General features: G+C 28.4%; 1 long non-coding RNA gene across 3 annotated transcripts in view; it reads right to left on the reverse strand.

Moving 5' to 3' along the window:
- LOC127832607 (uncharacterized) overlaps positions 1–5,075 on the reverse strand; it is a 56,668-nt gene extending 51,593 nt beyond the window's left edge. For 2 of the 3 annotated variants that reach the window (XR_008026983.1, XR_008026982.1), the window contains exon 1: positions 4,736–5,030. This is a non-coding gene — a long non-coding RNA (uncharacterized LOC127832607). Of the gene's footprint in view, positions 1–4,735 lie in introns of all 3 variants that reach the window. The other variant, XR_008026981.1, reaches the window with a different exon arrangement.
- Between the last annotated feature and the right edge of the window lie 925 nt (positions 5,076–6,000).

Genomic DNA, 6,000 nt, shown 5'->3' on the forward strand with positions numbered 1-6,000 from the left:
ATGAATGAAGCGTTTTCATATTAGAAATAATTGTCAGAACATAATTAAACACAATATAATAAGATATATGCTTGGAAATCCTAAATGTCTTGGAATGCGAAACGTTACACTTGCAATTAATTTCAAAGTGTCAACGCAAAATATATTATTTATTTGAATATAATGTCGGAAAACACGTAAGTAAGAATATATCGATTTCAGATGATATTTACTTAAACAAATTTATATCAACGTATTGTCTATACGGCGACGGAAAACTAGAATGTTTTTGTATGCAGTTTGCGTGTGTTCGTAGGACTTTGTTGTCGATAAGAAATAAGAGCGGATATATGCATTTATTCCGATAAATTATGTTTTTTCAAGGACCACAATGGAAATATGTGAAAATCATTTTTCTCTTTTTTGTGTTATCCTTGGTATTGTGTGTGCATTCCATGGTTTACTATGTATATTGCTGTGATAATATATTTCATGTTGTCTGCATTATGTAGTAACTATGTTATGTTCATATTTTTACCAAATAAAATCAAATCAATATGTGATTTTAGACGTGATTGTTTTTATTAGGGTCAAGAAAGTTTGTTATGTGCAATATTAAAGTAATAATCATCAATTTGGCGTTGCATTTTACATACTGATTAAAGCTTTGCTTTGGTTCTACATTTTGATAACAAATCGCCCATGGTACGGGACTTATTTTTTCTGCTTTCCTAAAAATCCAGAACAGATTGTATCGCACATTTCTTGAATAACGTCAATGGTTACACGAAAGCAAACTTTAATGAGATACAAAGGTCTTCAAACATAGATATATAAAAATGCATACTTAGATGTTAATCCTTATTGGCAACGGTTTCATGTTATAAAACCTACACAAAAATTAGGGAATGAGATGAGATATTGTGCCAATGAATGCTCCAATAGTGTTCATAGAACAATATAATTATTATGTAATTTATTAAAACGAAATTTTAAACGTGTGAATAGAGAAGCTGCACATATATTCATACACTAGAATTGTCGCATTGAACTCAATGGCAGTCGATTTTTTTTCAATCTGGGTACAATTAGTAGGAATTTGGTTTTTCAAGGTTAGTGGTGACTGTTCTAAAAAGTAAGAACGTTAAAATGTTTGGAATTGTATGCGTTTTATAATCCAATTACCGAGATGTGTTTGTATGTTACAAGACTTATATGTAAGTAAAATAGAAAAAATAGTATATAAAAGTTGTTCTTATGTTTTATTGTTTCGTTTTCATTGTAGTTTTCATTGCATAAATGTGTTCTAATTAGATAGCGTTTTTTGTTTGTTGTTGTTCGTCGCATAACAAGCATGCGATGTAATTTTAAAATACATGCGTTTAATAAATTTAGTTATCCAGGAAATATTACATTATAGCACAATTACAGTATTGTAACAGAATACATCATCACGTTAAAAATGAGAGTAAGCATTTCATTAAGCCGTATAATTTCGATGCAATCCAGCTAAAATCGATAGAGTTTAAATAATTAATCACTAACTTTAAAATGAAGAACTTGAACAAAACAATTACACGTGATTTGTTTATCTATGGTAATTCAATGTAAAAAAGTGTTTTTTAAGTAAAGCACACACCAATAGAACAACAAAGAGTACTTATAGAACTGCGAAAAGTATGAAAGAGACAGTTATTAACAAAATAAAAATATTTCTTTTTTTTCAAACTTAAAAGATACTGTCCAAATACAGATGTTTTATACTTCCAGTTGACAAATATATCTAATAATCCTAGTGTTACGGATCATCATTTAATAAGTTAAAGCATATTTATGCACCTTAGTATTTGAAACACAAATATTGATGACTTAATCCACACCGAAAGAAATATAGGTATTTTTCCTTGTCGATATGTTAACTACGTAAAATGCTAATTGTATTTGTTTTGAACTCTCATTCTCTAATAGTGATTTAATATTCTTCATATCTTATGATAAAAAAAATAATTGTTTTTATACAAATATAATAGTCCCAAGTTTGCAGATTCTCGATCGTCCGGGCAAGTAATGCATAATTTGTTAAATGAGAATAGCAAATGTAACGAGCCTTGTTATTATTATTATTATTAGTAGTAGTAGTAATAGTATTAGTATTAGTATTAGTATAAGTATAATTATAATTTTTGCTCTTGTTATAATCATTATTATTATTAGTATTATTATTAATAACAATTTTTTACTGTTATAATTATTATTATTATTGTTGCTCTTGTTATAATTATTATTATTATCATAATTATTATTATTATTAAAATAATAATAATAATAATAATAATTATTATTATTATTATTATTATTATTATTATTATTATTATTTTTATTGTTTTAATTATGATTATTATTGTCGCTCTTGTTATCATTATAATTATTATCATTATTATCATTATAAGTAGTATTAGTATTATTATTAGTATTATTATTAGTATTATTATAACAGCATTGTATAATCATGTTCTAAAATGTTAATTTCTACTTTCGATTTTTGTATCAATTTCTTAATTTTATTTTTTTAACCATGATATTTATTTGAAAAAAAAACACCAACAAAAAACAAGTAAACATCTATACTTACATTTATATATTTTAATATATTATGTTAATGTCATCTATGATATTCTATCACTTAAACAAATTCATATACAACGTATTTAAATAGTTTACGCGTTAATACTAAGATGCAAATTCGAAATAGCGATCTAGCGAACGTACACAGTAGATTTCTATAGGTTTTCTTACTATTCAGATTGACTCATTCATACAGAGCATACAATATCTTAAAAACTTGATCTTAATAATATATTAAATCGTATGTGTTTGACTGAAATACACTGTGCAATGTTATATTGCTTGGTTGTGTCCCTTTACTTACGAAACTACAGCGATGTTCAACCTATGTGGACTTGTTAATGAATGCGCGTCTTTTTAAATGATTTTATATAGACCTAAGCACTGCTTGCTAAAGCTTATATGCATATGTAGTTTACAAAAGTAAATTAATCTTGAGAGTAACAGTAATATAGTTGCTCTTGTAATCCCTTTCAAGTTTTATGTGATAAGAATGAAAACTAATGGCAGCACCTATAAGTAAAAATATACAAATGTAATTAATAAACGTCACCTAAAGTAAAACTGTGTGTTAGACCATAGCACCAAGCTTAAAAAATAACGGTAAAACATTTTTTACTTGAAACTTAGCGATCAATTATGAAATTATTAAGTTTATATTATCTGTACTTATAAATATTAAACATATAAAGCTGAAAAATACTTAGTATTTGTACAAAAAAGTAATTAAAATTACTAAATCCATATTGACAAAATAATTTTTTAAACATTTCTGTCACAAAAAGCTTTTGAAAATCTTTAATTATTTGTAGCATTCAAGAAAATAATTTAAAAGCATTTACATATAAAGTTTGATATTACAGTAATATACAGAAAGGTTTTGGATATACACGCATCCTTATATTTCAACTACCAAATAGCTGTAAAATATATTTACAGATTTAAGTTTTTTTAATCCCCAATTTAAGTTGTTTCATTTTTTAAATATAAATTTGATAACCTGTGTTGTTTATTATGAATTATGTCAAACATAACATGATTGTATATTGTGTACCTATTTAAATCGTGTATCATCTTTTTTATTTTTATAATTGTTCAAATAATGCTTATATTGATATTTAATTGAGACTTTTAATTTAAATGTTGTATATTGCTTCCAAGGACTTTTGCTGTTTCATTATCATGTGTTAAAACATTTAATAATAGTCATTTCTTTAAGTGTTATATCATATTAAATAGATTTGCTATTCTTAGTAAAAATTATCATTTAAGTTTCCTGAAGTTTTAGAAAAATCTATAGAGAATATATATTAATGAAAATAGTTATAATTGCAGCCATATGGACTCTGTTATTTTCTCTGCCGACTATATTATTGAGGCAATTATTTTAACGATTACACAAATTAACGAGTAATTACTAATGTGCCATACAAATTGATTAAAAGTAGATTATTGCTACAGAAGAACTACTTTTTGAATATCTTTATATTTTACCCCTTCGAGGGCCTCGTCTGTCTAGACAGAATTATTGAGTTCGAATGACGTAACAGTATACTGAACTGAGACAGGCTCTGATAACGTGAGTTTTTTTCTTCAAAACATATTCTGGCACTTTAGATAGTTTATGTCTACGACCAAATAAAAATTTGAGATCAGTCTGACGTTTATGGTTATCTTAGAACAAATAGTTACATCACACGTTTTTGGCAGATATATGTTTTGAAAGAAACCGTAGGTTAATTCCGAAAAAAAAAGATCCAACAATATTGTGGAGTATATACTGGTGAACCAATCGCAACTTTATTGACTTTCAGTAAATACTGCATATTGGCCTGCTTTTCATACTGGTATCCAAGACGGTCGTACTAAATGAAAAGTGTCGTTTAAACTTCCATGTACGTCTCGGTTTGTTTGACCCATATACAGTCAACCTCATCAGTATTTATTTTCAATATTCAATTGTGGCAAATATGTATGTCGTTAGCCTTTTCATTACCTACAGGGAGCTGCACATGTTACAGTACTTGTGGTTTATGATATAACTCGGAACTCAACATAATGACCTCAAATTACTAGATCTACTTGTTTTCCAATGCATGGATGCAAACAAAACACATGTAAGACATATTACCATCCTGGTATTGAATGTATTCCACACATTTGTATATTCCGAGTGTACGAAACATTAACGTGTATTATAATCCAATCATAGATATTGTCATCACGAGCGAAATGTATCAATTGAAAGGCAACGATTTGAATAACTTCATTCTATACATAGTGCAACCGGGCTGGCCTTCTCATGCTTACGCAATGCATGATTTTGCTGCGCAAATACAATCTGCACACAGTGTGCACTTTGTGAGATTAACTGCATGCAATGATCGCTTATTTACATAGGACATAAAATACAGCTTGTTTAAACGTCAAAACGGGGTATATGGATATAGTGAATACAAATATCAAGCAAGTTTATATTGCAATGTTTAACAAGTGGTGCAGCTTCGGTGTATATATGCTGCATAGTTTAAAGGCTGTCTCTTTAGTTTGAATTTTACAATAGAATGTTTTAACAAAATCTGAGTGAACACAAAGTGTTCTACTTAGCGTAATGAATATTGCGAATGATCAATTTTAATGATAACAGTCACACAATTGCTATATTTCATTACGTTCCACTAAGTTCTTCTAATACTGCAATAACTACATGCATTCGTATTTAAATGTAAGCTATTGCTTTCAAATCCGACTTTAACAATATAACTACCGTTTACATAAAAGTGTTCATAAACATGACCCTTTTCACGCTCCAAGCTATAGAAGGAATTCTTGATTTTAAAAGGTCGCGATGTTTGCAAAGTGGACGCTTGAGGTTCATAGTTTAATCAAACACTTATTAATTTGTTAATTTGTTAAATGGACTCATGTGCATGAATTTAAGGTAATAAGGTGTGCGCGCATACTCTTTGTAATCCCCTCGCCGAAGGTATGCATTCAGAAACGTTTGTTTACAATGGACGGATTTCCTGCTGATGTCAATATAACTCGTCGTCTGATTGTTTTGTTTAGGATATTGTTTCAAATAGTTTGTTAACATTTTGAAAACATGCTATGCAACTGCATTCATACATTTCTTCACATTGGTTCATTTGAACACTTACTCTATATATTGTATTGGAAATCTATCTTTGCAAACAACTATTAGCTAAGAAAGGTATTGGCCTGTTTGTACGTAACTAAAGCAGACGCCTGGAATAACCAGCGACGTTATTGTTGAATCTTCCTACTTTTATGCTAATGTCCTTCGCGTGTCTGTTTAATGTCAATGGATAAGAATCGTTACGCACTTCGACGTGTAACACCGATAACGAAGAAAACTTAAATAGGCTTACAGCA

The sequence above is a fragment of the Dreissena polymorpha genome, chromosome 5 (assembly GCF_020536995.1).
Source record: "Dreissena polymorpha isolate Duluth1 chromosome 5, UMN_Dpol_1.0, whole genome shotgun sequence".
In the NCBI taxonomy this organism is placed as follows: domain Eukaryota; kingdom Metazoa; phylum Mollusca; class Bivalvia; order Myida; family Dreissenidae; genus Dreissena; species Dreissena polymorpha.